At 37.7% G+C, this 17,503-nt stretch overlaps 1 pseudogene; it reads left to right on the forward strand.

Annotated features, from left to right (window-relative positions):
* Positions 1 to 2,282: 2,282 nt before the first annotated feature.
* LOC101425728 (ras-related protein Rab-12-like) lies at positions 2,283 to 3,098 on the forward strand (annotated as a pseudogene).
* Positions 3,099 to 17,503: the final 14,405 nt, after the last annotated feature.

Here is a 17,503-nt window from a genome sequence, read left to right on the forward strand (position 1 = left end):
CCTGGTGCCTCCTAAAGAAACAAGGAAGATGAACAGACATAGTAAGTGAAAAACAAGAAAGGGGTGGTGAGAAATAAATATATGTTTTTAAAAGAATTCTATGAACAACTATATGCCTACAATTTGGACAACCTAGATGAAATAGGCAAGTTCCTAGAAACACACGAAACCTACACTGACTCTAGAAAAAATAGAAAATATCAACAGACCAATTACAAGTAAAGAGATTGAATTAATCATCAAAATTCTCCCAACAAAAAAAAACCCAGGACCAGGTGGCTTCACAAGTGAATTCTACCAAATATTCCAAAAAGAATTATCATCAATCCTGCTCAACTCCTCCAAAAATTCAAAAGAGGTAACACTACCTAATGTATCCTATGAAGTCAATATCACCATAATACCAAAGCCAGATAAAAGATGCTACAAAAAGGAAAACTATAGCTCAATATCCCTTATGAATATAGATGCAGAAATCCTTAACAAAATACTAGCAAACTGAATCCAATGGCACACCAAAAGAATTATACACCATGATCAAATGGAATTTATCCTAGGTATGCAAGGATGGTTCAATATAAGAAAATCAATTAGTGTAATACACCACATTAACAGAATAAATGGGAAAAAACAAAACAATACAATGATTATTTCAATTGACACTGTGAAAGGCATTTGACATAATCCAGCATGCCTTCTTAAAAAACACACACACACATAGAAAACTAGGAATAGAGAGAAACTTCCTCAATATGATAAAGGACATATATGAAAAACCCATCACTAACATCATACTCAATGGTGAAAGAACTGAAAGCTTTCCCTATAAGATCTAGAACATAACAAGAATGCCCACTGTCACCACTGTTACTCAACATTGTATCAGAAGTTCTCCTGAGTAATTAGGCAAGAAAAAGAAATAAAGGGCACCCAAATTGGAAAGGAAGAAGTAAAACTTTCACTTTTTGCAGAGGCTGTCACCCTACATAAAGAAATTCCTGAAAAATATACAACAAAGCTATCAGAGGTAATAAATAAATTCAACAAATTGGTGGGGTACAAAATCAACATGCAAAAATCAGAAGTGATTCTACATATGAGAAATGAACAATCTGAGTTGAAATTAAAAAAAGAAAATCTTGTAAAATAGCAACTAAAAGAAATACCTAGGAATAAGTCTAACCAAGGATGTACAAAGGATTTGAACCCAGAAAAGTACAAAACATTGTTTATAAATATCAAAGGTCCAAATAAAGGGAAGGTCCTTCTATGTTCATGGATAAGAAGACTAAACATTGTCAAGCTGTCAATTCCACCAAAAGTGATTTACAGATTCAGTGCAATCCCAATAAAATTTCCAATAGCTTTTACACAAATGGAGAAGCCAATCATCAAATTTATTATTTGGAAGGGTAAGGGTCCATGAATACCCAAAAAAAGAAAGCCAAGTCAGATTTTAAAACTTACTACCACACCAAGAAACCAAGAGAGTCTACAGCTGCAAGCAAGAAAATCCCATCCATCAGCCATGTGGGCTCTAAGCCCCCTCTCGATTTAGAGATGGAGTGGACATCACCATCCCAGGGTCCTCAGGATGAGGAATAAAATATGGATTAGAGAGGACTTATTGGTATTCTACTATAGAATTATAATTATTGTGATTCTAGCAATGGAAGAAATTATATCATTGATGTGGAGACAGTGGCCAGGGCAGTTGATGAAGGCAGGGAGCGGGAAAAAGAGTTATGATATGGGGGCATGTTCAAGACTTGGAATTGTCCTGAGTGATATTGCAGGGACAGATACAAGACATTATATATCTTGCCATAACCCACTGAATGGAATGGATATGTAAACTATAATCCATGCTGTGTAGCAGTGCTCCAGAACGTATTCATCAAATGCAATGAATGTAGCACAATAATGAAAGAAGTTGTTGATATGGGAGGAGTGGGAGGTGTGGGGAGTGGGGTATATGGGAACCTCTTATATTTTTTAATGTAACATTTTGTGTGATCTATGTATCTTTAAAAAATAAAATGGTGAAAAGAGAAATTACTACAAAAAAGAAAAACATTTTCTGATTTAAAACTTATTACAAAGCTACAGTGGTCAAAACAGCATGGTACTCTTGAAAAGAAAAACAAAGAGAAGTGACTGTAGCTCAGTGGTTGAGTACCTGCTTCCCATGTACAAGGTCCCAGGTTCAACCACTAGTACCTCCTAAACACAGCATGGTACTTCCTCTCCCTGAGGTGGCTGGGCCTGGGGCTGCAGGGGGCATGGAAGCTGCTCGTGTGTGTGGATCTGGGACAAAAAGTGTGAGCCAGGGGCTCTCCAGCACTGTGAGTAGCCAGGCCCACCAGAGGAAGCAGCGGCCCCCACCAGTGACTTCAGACTACGGGTCATTGTCAACAGCTCCTGTGGCATGGGCAAGACTAGTGATGGACCTGTGTGAGGCCTGCAAGTCCACCATGGGCGTTGACTGCAAAGTCAAAATTGTAGCGCTTGGAGGAAAGGAAATCTGCTTACAGCTCCGGTCACCTCAGCTCTGGCTCTGTCCACGCTGTGTGTGTTTGCTTTCATCTGGGTCATCACCAGTCTCCTAGTGCTTGAGTGTTGGTGGCATATCTTCATTCTCCATGTGTCTGGGCACACCTGCGGCTGAGCAGTGTGCCTGCCCACAGAGGCGTCTGAGGGACACAGCATTAGCATGTCACAGAAGTGCCCAGGGCATCATAAGGGTGTGTGATATCACCAAGAAGAAGATATTTGATGATTTGTCCAAGGAGATGAAGACGACTGATAAGATTGCCTGGGAAGATGCAGAACTTCTCTTCCTTGGTAGTAAGTTGGACTTTGAAACAGAGAGATCATCAGGCAGCAAACTGAAAAGTTTGCACAGCAAATAACCGGGATATGGTTCTGTGAAGCAAGTGCCAAGGATAATTTCAATGTGGATGAAGTATTTCTGAAACATGTTGACATTCTAAAAAAAGACATCCCTGGATATTTCAAGGAATGAATTGTCCTCTCATTACAACTGGAACCTGAGATCTCATCAGAACTGCCTCCACCGGGACCCCGTGTCCGATGCTGTTGGGTTGTTACACTGGAGACAAAGTGGAAAAAATTCCTGGGAAGGGGAATAACGGTCTGTTCTGCCCTACACTCACTCTGACAATTTCCTTTCACACTTTGTAATCCGAGTCAGAGCTATACACTAATTTGTAAATATGCAATCCTGAGTAAATTTTGGTATAAACTCCACATCCCCTTTCAAATTATATTTCATTCATAACCCCAGTGTTTAGTGTGCATACACTGGGAAGTATAGTACTTCTAATGTGAAGAATGGGAGAAATACAAGGTATAATGTTTCTTGAAATAATTATAATTGTCTTTTTTTAAATTTAACTCCTTTTTTTAAAAAATATTACATTCAAAAAATATAAGGTCCCATTCAACCCCACCGCCCCCACCCCCCACTCCCCCCACAGCAACACTCTCTCCCGTCATCATGACACATCCATTGCACCTGGTAAGTACATCTCTGGGCATCGCTGCACCCCATAGTCAATGGTCCACATCATAGCCCACACTCTCCCACGTTCCATCCAGTGGGCCCTGGGGGGATCTACAATGTCCCGTAGTTGTAATTGTCCTTGTTAATAATATTATGAAGACAAAGATATTCTGATAAAAAGAGAGAACATGGTGCTTTCCTGTTTCAAAGAAAAGACTTGAAAAATACTATCTTAAGTGCTTTTTCTTTATTTACAGGGTATTTCCACCCCCATCCCCCACCCCCCAGCTGTATTATATTGCATCACTGAAGTTTTGGACTATTTCTGCCACAAAGCTAAGATCCGCTTATAGCCATCATTTAAAATTACTTATTAATGTTATGTAATGGTAGAATATTACTAGTTTAGTTGGCTTGAATTTGACTTGGTATAAGGCTGCAGATGCAGTGTCACAGTTTCCTGACAGACATACCCTGTCTTTTAAGAGCCCAAAGATTCAGTAATGAAAAAAATGTTTTTGAAACTATAGAAGATGCTTTTAAAACAACACTGTTGTCCTTAATAAATCCTGTTTAAAGGAATTTTAAAGAGATATAGTTTACTATACCAAGGAACATACTTGTATTCACCTAAACATTCTGTACCTTTGTAATGATATAACTTCCCCTTTATGGTGACACGCATCCTAGAAAGCCTAGATGCCCAGACTGTGCCCATTTTTGGCAGGGGAAGGAAGGGTCTGGCAATGGATTTGTTAATCCTATCTTTGATATATCTTTTATTAAAATGCACTGTTTTGTTTAGTCAAGGTGTGATGGTTAGGCTATTGTGTCAACTCAGCCAGGTAATTGTGGCCAGTTGTTTGGCCAAGCAAGCACTGGGCCAACTGTAAAACAAGGGCATTTATGGACTTTAGTCACCATTGACTTTACTATAGTGGTAAATCATAGATAGCTGATTACAATTACATCAATCAGGGAGATTGCCATCAGCAATGAGTGACACTTTATCCAAACAGTTGAATGCCTTAAAAGGGAAAGTGATTCCAGCATTGAGTGAGAATTTCCCAGCTCGTCTTTGTACAACCAGCATCTCCCAGAACTCATCAAGGACCTTCACTGGACTTTCATCGGAGCCTGGCTGCAGCCGCCTGCAGAACCTGGACTTGTGCCTCCCCATGGTCATGTGAGAGTCTCTTATAAAATCACATACTATTGACAGATATCTCATGTTGATTCTGTTTCCCTAGAGAACCATGACTAATACACAAGGTAAATAAGTAATTATGTATTCAAATAACTTGGTGTATCTTGAGTGTTGTATTGAAAAGCAGTATGGTCTTTCAATACTAATGAAGTGCAATGTGGGGGTCTAGTGAGCTCCCAGCCCTGGAAAAGGGAAACTCAGCTTCCTGCATGCCCCAGGACACCAGTTAAGATGTAACAGACTCCTCAAAGGAGAAAAAATGCACAGATGGTATGGAGACTGTAATGCTCTCCAGGCTGCACACTTTCTTCCTATAGTTACAGCACTAGACCCCACTTATATGCTTCATGGGACCCTAGCAGAAACTGTTACAAAATGTCTTTGTTCTGAGACGCATATAGTACATTCTCTGGACTGCCACCACCAGAGAGAATCTCTCTTGTCCATAACTCCCAAGAAAGCTTATGCCTGACACCTTGCCCAGTGTTTGGTCTTGCCACTACCCCAGCCCATGCCCTTCTGGGACTGGGTTGCAACAACTTGTGAGCAACCAGCCAGGAGCCTGAAGAACCACCCATGAACTCAGAGAAAGGAGAATCAGCAGGAGAAATCCCAGGTCACCTATAATGTCAGGTGGGTAGGGGTGGCTGCCCTCCAGGATGAGTGCAGACTGCCAGAAGTATGGGGACACCCAAAAAACTCTGGCAAATATACCAGCAGTGCTACAGCAGGTAGTAGAGCCGCTGCACTTAAATAAGAAAAAGACTGAAGATGACAGTGGCAGTAGCATGGCCCCTGTTACGAGACTTGAAGGTGGCTACTAAAGCAGAACAAGTGGCAAGGGCCTCTTGGTATTCCTTAGAAAGAGTCCGAGTTAGAAAAGGACATGTGCCTGACACAGACAGAGGTGAAAAATTCTTTAACCGATTGTCTGCAACAAGTTAATGATCAGTTAGAAATTCTGGCTTGTAGATATGCTCAGGCCAGGGGCAACAGGCTGCCTTGAGTCCAGGTCCAGAGGATATTGACCACCCCTCCGTGGGATCCTAAGGCAAGGGACCCTATGGAATCCTCCTTAGATTAGAGAAGGAGGAAAGATGGGAAAAGGGCTAGATGTAACAAAATAGAAAAATATACATTTAGCTTAAAACCAGCCCTACGTGGGATCCTAAGGCAAGGGACCCTATGGGATCCTCCTCAGGTAAGAGAAGGAGGAAAGATGGGAAAAGGGCTAGATGTAACAAAATAGAAAAATATACATTTAGCTTAAAACTCTACTAGGCTAGAAAATTTTAAAAAATCATAGTTTGTCCTGTAATTCCCCAATTTAAACTTTTTAACAGCCTTCAAATGAGGGTAATTAATCCAATTTCCAAATTTCAGTAAAGCTTAAATTTATTAACTGCAGCTCAAAGAGGAACTCGTGCATTGATTACTATTGAGTGCTGTACTTATATACCTGATGAATATGATCTTTGTGAACTTAATTCATTTTCTAAGTTTACTTCTTTTGTAATCAAAGCCTTCCAGAACAAGGTATTAGTCATGCAGGGCTTTCATCCAGTTCCAACCATAGTGCCAGACCCACATTCCCTAAGCCTCAATAGAATAGCAGAGAGTTTCACACCCCACCAGGCAGAAAGTACTACCCCTAACCAGCAAGAAGCAGCTACAGGAAAATGACCATCACCCTTCAGCTCCCCGTTTAGAATAAGGGTGTAAACTCTCTGAGGTTAAAGTTGAGGCAGGTTAGTGTAGGAAACAGGGAAGGCATCAGGTCAGAATAAAGCTTGCCAAAGACCCTGGCCACAAAGTCTAGTGTAAAAGTTCTGTGCTCAAAAGAAGTCCTGGATAACTCCAGACAAAAAAACCTCCCCATTGGTTCCCTGAAAGCTGACAGATAAAGATAAAAAGGCAACTAATCAGGACAGCAAATAGCTGAGGTCCTATGGGCTCTCATTATACTGGAACTAGTTTTTGATGTTACCATAGAAAACTCAGACAATATGTGTGTGGGGAGAAGATATCGTATTGTAAGGCCCCCTCCATAGAACCCCCCTTTGTGGTGCTTTATGTCCACTAAAGGAAATGTTGCTTGTATACTGTTAGACCAGCACAATCTGTCTTTAACTGTAACTCCTGCAACTTGAGCAATGAAGGACACCTTGTTGGCATGGCAGAGTACATCCCATCAACAAGTTTGGAACAAGACCTTTCAAGAGCACATAGAGTACATTGATAAATTAGCTATCAATCCCCTATCTAACTGGTTTAATTCCCTTTCTTGGACCTGGCAATGTGTCTTTGTAAATCTACTGGCTTTTGGTGAAGGAGTCAGTAATCTGTTGTATGCTGTTCTGTTGTTGTGGATTGTGAATGCAGAGTGTATCTGTAGCAGTTTGATATAGCTATGAATTCCAAAAATAGGTATTGGTTTATGTTTGTAAACTTGTCTTTACTTGGGCATGATTAAATTATGATTAGGGCTTTGATTGGGCCACATCAGTAGAGTGTTGAGTCTCCACCCACTGGTGGGTGGGAACTCACTTTAAAGATATGGCAAAGGAAAGAGTTGGAGGTTTTTGGTGTTGGAGTTTGATGCTGAAGTCTTAAGCTGGAGCCCTGGGAAGTAAGCTCACAGAAGAAAGAGAAACAAGCCCTGGGAAGAGAGGAGCCCAGGAAGCCTGAACCCTTGCAGACATTGGCTGCCATTTTGCTCCAAAATGTGAAAATAGACTTTGGTGAGGAAAATAACTTGTGATGTATGGTCTGGTATCTGTAAGCTCCAACTCCAAATAAATGCCCTTTATAAAAACCAACCAATTTCTGGTATTTTGCATTAGCACCCCTTTGGCTGACTAATACAGTATCCTATGGACAACATAAGCTGCTGCATAGGGGTGGATTGGGGGGTCCAGTGAGTCCCCAGCCCTAGCTAAGAGAAACTCAGCCCACAGTACACAGCCTCCTGCATGCCCCAGGACACAAGTTAAAATGTAACCGACCTTCTCACAGGAGAACAATGTATAGATGGTATAGGAGACTAGTGTTCTCCAGGCTTTACAATTTCTTCCTACAATAACATCACCAGACACCATTTATGTGCTTCATGTGACCCTAGCAGAACTCTGTTTTGAAATGTCTTTGTTCTGAGACCCTATATATTGCCCCTCATTTTCACCACCTCTTTGAAGAGTACTAGCTTCATTCTCTGGAATGCTGCCAGCTTATGCCTGACACTGTGCTGAGTGCATTCTTTGGTCTTGTAGCCACTCTGACACGTGCCCTTCAGGAGCTACATTGCAACATTGCAAATAAAATGTATTTATGAAAAAATCAGCATGGTACCAGCACGAGTACAGATTTATAGACCAATGTAATCAAATTGAGAATTCAGAAATGATCCTCACATCTATGGTCAATTGATTTTTGGCAAAGGTAGCAAGTGGGGGGTATACGGGAACCTCTTATATTTTTTAATGTAACTCTTTTTTTGTGATGTATATCTTCAAAAAACTACAATTTACAAAAATGATGGGGTGGGGTTGGGGAGCCAGGTATATGGGAACCTCGTTTTTTTTAATGTAATATTCTTTGTGATCTATTAACTTTAATAAAAAAAAGTGTAAAAAAATAAATTGAAAAAATCAAAAAAAAAAAAAAGGAAAAAAGTTTCTTCAGCTAATGATGCTGGGAAAATTGGATATCCATGTGGAAAAGAATGAAGGGAGACCACTACCTCACAACATATTCATATATTAACTCAAAATGGGTCAAATACCTATATATAAGAACCAGGACTATAAAACAACTAAAAGAAAACATATGGAAGCAATTTCAGGACCTGGTATTACACAAAGGTTTCTTAAAGTTTTGGTGAAAAAAGAGAAAAATGAAGTAAAAATGGCCTCATCAAAATAAAAAAAATTTTTTGGGCATCAAAAGACTTCATCTTGAAAATAAAAAGAAACCCTATATAATGGGAGAAAATATTTGGAAACCACATATCTGAAAAGCATTTAATATCCAGAATTCATAACAAAATCCTACAACTCAACAACAAAGAAACAACCCAACCAAAAAATGGGCAAAAGATTTCCCCAAAGAAGATATACAAATGACAAATGGCCAAGAAATACATGAAAATATGCTCAAAATCATTAACCATTAGGGAAATACAAACCATTGCAATGCAATACCATCTCACACCCATTAGAATGATGTGGCAGTTGATATTATTTATGAATTCCAAAAATAATTTTGTTGTTTGTAAACCAGTCTGTTCCTAGGAGCATAATACCCTTTGGTTGATTCAAGTTCAAAGGCTTTATGTTTACTTGGTTGTTGAGGATGCAGATGGGAGTAGAATTATTTCCTACCCAGAAAACGGGAGAGGGCTGCTGGCAAAGATTTGAGAACAGCCCCTGAGTAACTCTGAATTGTGAGGCTCTGATAGTCTTGAGGCAAGATCTTCTGTCACATTGTGGTGATCAGTGTTGCAATGAACTCATTCTGACCAGGGTTTGAGCTGAGAGGTCTGCCAAAGATGCCATCTGCTGTCAGACCAAGGAAAATAAAAGTAAATACATAAGACGTTTTTAGGTCTTTACAGCCTCCCTCCCCAAGACCCTCAAAAGTGGGTCAGCAATGCACTACTGGTTCCATGGTCCAGACTGAGCAACTAAACAAGTATAATCCTAAAGAGCTGGAACAGATTTAACAAGAATCAAAGAGCAGCAGTATCACACAGCCTCCCACCACTAAATACCTACAAAAGAGAGAAATTGAGCATCAGAGTAAACTCACCTTCATAATCAGATGCCTAGACATTGGCAAAAAATTACAAGCTATACTAAGATAAAGGAAGATACAGCCCAAGGAAAAGAATATATCAAAGCCCCAGAAGAGACACAGGATTTGAGATGACTAATGAGCTTCATACAAATCTCCTAAATCAAATCAATGAGATAAAAGACAACATGGCTCAAGAGATAAAGGACATCAAGAGGACACTGGATGAGGGAAAATAAGAATTTGAAAATCTGAATAGAAAAATAACAGAGCTTATGGTAATAAAACCCTTTCTCAAAACCTCAAAACCCTCTCTCACAATAGATGAGATTTGTAAAAAACACAATAGAGGCATACAGCAGCCAATTTGAAATGTTAGAAGAAAAAAATAAGTGATGCAGAAGACAAAACAGCTCAAACTGAAGAGAGAGAACACTGAGAGAAAAGAATGGAAATTATTGAGCAGGACCTCAGGAATTTGAATAATAACATGACACACAGCAACATATGTGTCATGGGAGTTCCTGAAGAAGAAAAGAAGGATAAGTGACAGAAAGAATATGTGAGGAAATAATGGCTGAAAAGTTCCCCAACTTTCATAAAAGAAATGAATTTACATGTCAAAGAAGTACAGTGTACCCCAATGAGAATAAATGTGAATAGACCTACTCCAAGAGACATACTACTCAGAATATCAAATGTCAAAGATAAGAGAAAACTCTCAGTGCATCAAGGGAGAAGAAAATCATCACATACAAGGAATACCCAGTACTTAGTGAGGATTTCTTACCAGAAACCATGGATGTGAAGAGACAATTATGATACAATTAGGATCAGAAAGAGAAAAACTGCCAACTGAGAACTCTTTATCTGGCAAAATTATACTTCACATATGAAGGTGAGTTTAAAGTATTCACAAACAAACAGAAACTGAGAGAGTTTGTAAGAAGGAATACACATTTGCAGGAAATATTAAAGGAAGACTTACAGCCTGAAAGAGAAAGACAAGTGAAAGAGGCATGGGGGAGAGTATAGAAGAAAGAATAGAAGGATAACCAAAAGAGTAAAATGACAGGCAAAAATGAGATATGACATATGAAAACCAAAGGATAAAATGGTGGAACTAAATAATACATTTACAGAAATATCATTGAATGTGAATGGATTAAACTCCCCAATCAAAAGATACAGGCTGACAGAATGGATAAAATGCATGAGCCATCCATATGCTGCTTACAAGAGACAAACCTTAGACACAGTGATACAAACTGGCTGAAAGTGAAAAGTTGGAAAGATACTCCACACAAATTGTAACCAAAAAAGAGCAGGGGAAGCTATACTAATATCAAACAAAACAGATTTTAAATGCAAATAAATTATAAGATACATAGAAGGCCATTATATATTAATAAAAGGGACAATCAACCAGGAGGAAATAACAGTCATAAATATCTATGCACCTAACCGGTGTACTCCAAAATACATGAGGCAAGCTCTGGCAAAACTAAAGGGAGAAATAAACATATCTACAATAGTCATTGTAGACATCAACACACCACCCACATCATTAGATAGAACAACTAAGTAGAAGATCAGCAAGGAAACAGAGAACTTGAACAATATGATAAATGAGTTAGACCTAACAGACATACACAGAATGTTGCCTCCACACTCAGTGGGTTACATATTCTTCTCAAGTGCCCATGGATCTTTCTCTAGGATAGACCACATGTTAGGGGACAATGGAGCTCTCAATAAATAAAAAAATGATTGAAATTATACAAAGCACCTTCTCAGATCATAATGAAATGAAACTGGAAATCAATAATAGACAAGAAAGAGGTAAATTTGCAAGTATATGGAGGCTAAACAACACACTTGTAAAAAATCATTGGGTCAAAGAAGAAACTGCAAGTGAAATCAGTAAATATATTGAAACATATGAAACCAGAACACAATTATCAAAACTTTTAGGATACAGCAAAGGTGGTCCTGAGAGGAAAATGTATTGCCTTAAAGCAGTATATATAAAAGAAGAAGAGCTAAAATCAGAGACCTAACAAACTAAACAATGGGAAACAACAGCAAACCATTCCTAAAGCAAGCAGAAGGAAGGATATAATAAAGATTGGAGCAGAAATAAAGGAAATTGAGATATAAAAAACAATAGAGAAAATCAACAAAACCAAAAACTGATTCTCTGAGAAGATCAATAAAATTGACAAACTCGTAGGTAGACTAACAAAGAAAAAAAGAGAGAAGATGCATATAAAATCAGAAGTGAAAGGAGTAAAGTTATGACTGATCCCACAGATATAAAAAGGATCTTAAGAGGTTATTATGAGAAACTGTATATCAACATATTAGACAACCTAGATGAAATGTCCAAATTCCTAGAAATGCACAAACAACTTACACTGACACTACAAAAGTAAAGGGCATCCAAATAGGAAAAGAGGAAGTAAAAGTCTCACTATTTGTGGATGGCATGATCCTATATTTAGAAAATTCTGAAATGTCTACAACAAAGCTATTTGAGCTAATAAATGAGTTCAGCAAAGTGGCAGGATAAAAGATCAACACACAAAAATCAGTCATGTTGTTGTACACTAGCTTTGAACAATCTGAGGAGGAAATCAGGGGTAAAATTCCATTTACAGTAACAACAAAAAGACTCAAATACTTAGGAATCAATTTAACCAAAGATGTACAGGACTTATATACAGAAAATCATAAAACAATGCTAAAAGAAATCAAAGAAGACCTAAATAAATTGAAAGATATTCCATGTTCATGGATTAAAAAACTAAATATTTCGAAGATGTCAATCCTACTCAAACTGATTTGTAGATTTAATGCAATACCAATCAAAATTCCAGAATTCTACTTTATAGAAATAGAAAAGGCAACTACTAAATTCATTTGGAAGGGAAAGTGCACCTGAATAGCTGAAAGCATTCTAAAAAAAAAGAGCAATGTGGAAGGACTTTCACTACCTGACCTTGAAACATATTACAAAGCTCCAGAAATAAACCCTCACCTCTACAGCCAACTGGTTTTTTACAAACCTACCAGGTTCATGTTGATGGGACAAAACAGTCTCTTCAATAAATAGTGCTGGGAGAACTGGATATCCATAACCAAAAGAATGAAAGAGGATCCTTATTTCCATCCCTATATAAGAATCAACTTAAAATGGGTTAAAGACCTAAATATAAAAGCCAAGAACATAAAATACTAGAAGAAAATGTAGGGAAACATTCTGATGACTTTGTGGTAGGTGGTGGTTTCTTGGACATTACACCCAAAGCATGTGCAATTACGGAAAATATAGATAGATGGCACCTTCTCAAAATTAAAGACTTTTGCACCACATAGGACTTTGTCAAAAGGATTAAAAGGCAGCTGACTCAAAGGGAGAAAATATTTGGAAATCACATGTCTGATAAGGGTTTAATATCCATGATATATAAAGAGATGCTACAACTCAACAATAGAGAAATGATTGATTAAAAAATGGGCAAAAGCAATAGCCAAAAAGTCCAAGCTATTGAAACTTAGATTTGGAAAGTTTAAGGATTTTAAAAAATATAATGAAAGCAAGAAATGAAGTGACCTATAAAAAAGATTTTTAGGATGCTTTCTGATTTGGATTTTTAAAAATCCATTATTTTCTTTACATTATTATTTGAATGTTTGGGTCATGGTCTATACATCAGCTGTTTTTTGAGAGAGGAAACTGGTAGGTAATAATATTGCAAATAAAACCCCATCCCTACCAAACATCTTAGTATTTAAAAAACAGAACAAAACTTATAAACCTGTTGTGGGTGTGGAGTTGGACTAGCCTACAGAATAAATGAATATATTAAAACAAGGTATCAGATTTCAAATCTTACAAATTTATTTGGGTTTTTGGCAGTTAAAATATTACTTTATAGCTCAAACATGAGAAAAATTAGGCAAATACAACATCCTATTCATTATTAATATTTTAATATCCTATTTTTCAAATATTACCAATAAAAATTTTCAACAGGAAATAAAATTGGAAGACTTGAATAGACATTTGTCCAAAGAAGAAATACAGATGGCAAAAAAAAAAACACATGAAAAAATGTTCAACATCACTAGTGATTAGTGAAATGCAAATCAAAACTACAATGAGATATCATTTCACACCTATTAGAACGGCCACTATTAGACAGAACTGCAAGTGTTGGAGAGGATGTGTAGCGATAGTAACTTATTCCCTTTTGGTAGAAATGCAGAATGGTACAACCACTGTGAAGGACTGGCCATTCCTAAAGAAGTTGAACATAGATTTGCCATGTGCCTTGGCAATACCACTACTGGGTATATACTCAGAAGAACTGAGAGCAGTGACATGAACAGATATCTGCACACCAATGTTCACAGCAGCATTATTCACAATTGCCAAAAGTTGGAGACAACCCGGGTGTCCATCACTTGAAGAATCGATAAACAAACTGTGATGTATTCACATGATGGAATATTATGCAGCTATGAGAAGAAATGAAGTCGTAAAGCATATGGCAACATGGTTGAACCTGAAGGACATTTTGTTGAGCAAAGCAAGCCAGGCACAAAAGGCCAAATACTGTATGACTGCGCTACTATGAACTAAATATATTGTGTAATTTCATGGAGTCACTAACTTGAATATGGGTCACCAGAAAATAGAATGAATTTAGAGAATGGAATGCTGAGGGTTAACTTGTACAGAATTGGTAAAAAGGATGTGTGTTAATCCTTGGAAATGAGTAGAAAAGGTGAAAGCCCAACATAATGTTTGTAATCAGAAGTACTATTATGTGGGTATTTAAGTGGCTTAAAGGGAAAATCTAAGGTCAGGTATATTATTAACAGGAAAGTAAAAAAATGTACCATGGAACTGTATAGTACAGTCAAACTGCATGTGAAATATGAATATGAGTAAAACTGCATATATAAGACCATTTTTCTTTGAATCTGAGCAAATGTAAATTAACAATAAAAATGTTAATATCAGGCAAAAAACCATTATGCTAAGCGAAAGAAACCAGAAACAAAGTACTACATATTGATTGTATGGTTCCATTTACATAAAATGAAAATATAAATCAATTTATAAATATGAAATTAGTTTAGTGGTTATGTAGGGCTGGGGAAGGACTGCTAAGTAATGCAGTTGTTCTAAAAAAATTTTGGGTGATGAATGCACAACATTGTGATTATACTAAAAGCCATTGATTATACACATTGGATAGATCATATGGTATGTGAATATATCTCAATAAAGGTGCTTAAAGAATAAATAAATAATTGTGCAAGAATAGCCAGAAGTAGCAACTATATATAGCAGGGGAAACATAGATTGAGAGGTGAATAATTTTATTGTTTGTGTTTATTATTATTATTGAAATAATGAAAATGCTCTAATAAATGATTTAAATGATGAATGCTCAACTATGTGCAAAATGTACCACTGACTGCACATTTTGGATGAATTGCATGCTTTATTAATATGTATAAATAAAATTGATTTGTTTCTTAGAAAGGCAATTCACCATAGAGGTGAGGATGTATTTCTGAACTCTAAATCCAATTCCATTGATCTTTATGCTATTCCCATGTTGTTTTGACTACTGTCCATTTTTAATATGCTTTAAAGTCAGGAAGTGTGAGTCTATCAACTTTGTACGTTTTAAAGATTTTTTTTAGCTATTCAGTGTTCCTTTCACTAACAAATAGATTTGGTAATTGCCTTTTCCATTGCTGCCAAGTAGGCTGTTGGAATTTTGATTGGGATTGTGTGGCTCTGTGAATCAGTTTGGGCTGATTTGTCAATTTGATGCTATCAGTCTTCTTAGCTGTGACACACAATGTTGCTCCCCTTGTTTAGGTCTTCCTTAATTTCCTTAATTTAGCAATTGTGTTAGTAGCCAAAGGGGCGCTGATGCACAGCACCAGAAACATGTTGGCTTTTATAAAGGGTGTTTATTTGGGGGAGAAGCTTACAGTTACCAGGCCATAAAGTATAAGGTATTTCCCTCACCAAAGTCTATTTCACATGTTGGAGCAAGATGACTGCCGATGTTCAGCCTTCCTCTTCCTCTTAAGGCTCTGTGGTCCCAGCTTCTTCCCAATATCAGCTGTAGGCTGGGATAAGCCTTGTCTCTCTCCTGGGGCTTGTTTCTCTCCAGATTCAGCTGCCCTGCTCTCACCACAAGGCCAGCTGTGAACTGTCAAACAAATGCCTCATCTCTCTTCTTGGGGCCTCTGCCATGCCTATTGGAGACTTCTCTCTTTCCTCACCTATCTGCTTTTCTGTGTGCTTGCTTCTCAGGTTCCAGGATCAAAACTCAAAACTCTTCTGCCATGTCATTTTCTCTGTGAATTCCCACTCACCAAGAAGGTAGGGACTTAATGTTCTACCTATGTGGCCCAATCAAAATATTAATATTTACTTAATCAAGTTAAAGTGAAATCTCTGAATCCAATCCAATCTAATATGTCCAGAGGAGCAGACCAGTTCACAAACATAATCCAATATCTATGTTTGGAATTCATAAACAATGTCAAACTGCTATAGCAATGTTTTGTAATTTTCTGAGTACAGGTCCCTTACACCCTTGGTTAGATTTATTCCTAGGTATTTATTTCTTGTAGATGCTATTGTAACTGGAATTTTTTTCCTCACTTCCTCCTCAGACTCTTCATTTCTATTGTTTAGAAACACTAATGATTTTTAGATGTTGATTTTGTATCCTGGCACTTTGCTGAATTTATTACTTTAGAGTTTTGTAGCTTTTTTTGGTAATTTTCCAAATATACGATCATCTCATCTGCATGATTCTATATTTCTTTTATTTAAGTTTTATTTCTTCTTGTCCAGTTCAGATTCCTTTTATTTCTTTTTCTTGCTTAATTGCTCTAGCTAGAACTTCTAGTACAGTCTTGAGTAACAGAGTAACAGGGTGACGTGAGCATTCTCATCTTGTTCATGATCTTAGAGGAAAGCTGTCAGCCTTTCTCCATTGTGCACAATGCTATCATCTTCCCATAACTCCCTTTACTTTTCTTTATATAGATTCACTTAGGTAATCAAATATTTTGAAGGTAGATGATTAAAGTCTGACTAATAATTTCAATGTATGAGCTTTCTCATGGATCTTGTCTTGTAATTTTTTTTCTGTGAATGGGCTATAGTTTCTTGTTTCTTTGTGTATTTTGTAATTTTTTTGTTAATTCCTAGACATTCTGATTATAACATTGTGAGAATTTTGGAAATCTAGTGCTCTCTATGTTCTAGGATTACTAGTTTGGCTTAGATTAGTTTTTTTTTTTAAGTTATTTATTTATTTATTTCTCCCTCTTCCCCTCCTCCCACCCTGCTGTTTTTTGCTGTCTGTGTTGTCTTCTTTTCTCATTTTCTCTCCTCTAGGATTCACCAGGATTCAATCCTGAAGACCCCTGATATGGAGAGAGGTTCCCTATCAATTGTGTCACTTCAGTTCCTGGTTTCTGCTGTTCCTCACCTCGACTATCCCCTTGTTTCTCTTTTGATGCTTCATCATCTTGCTGCGTGGCTCACTTGCATGGGCACTGGCTCATCACACAGGCACTCATGTGGGCAGTGGCTCACCACATGGGAACTTGTGCTTACCACACGGGCACTTGCTTAGCACATGTGCACACTTTATCTTCTTCTTTTTCACCAGGAAACCCCAGGGATCGAGGCCCCAGGTCCTCCCATATGGTAGGCAGAAGCTCTATCACTTGAGCCACATCTGCTTCCCAAGAGTTTTTCCACTGAGCTATTGTGACTCCTTATGGTTTAGTTTAATTTTTGGCATGTTTTGTGGCTGACTGCTTGTCATTTTGTGAGTTTTCCAAGCTATATTTTGTTCCTGAATTGGGAACGGATTGAGAAAAGATAATAAAAAAAGATAAGTGACACTTCTGCCACTTATCTT

This window comes from Dasypus novemcinctus, chromosome 4 (genome assembly GCF_030445035.2).
Source record: "Dasypus novemcinctus isolate mDasNov1 chromosome 4, mDasNov1.1.hap2, whole genome shotgun sequence".
NCBI lineage: Eukaryota > Metazoa > Chordata > Mammalia > Cingulata > Dasypodidae > Dasypus > Dasypus novemcinctus.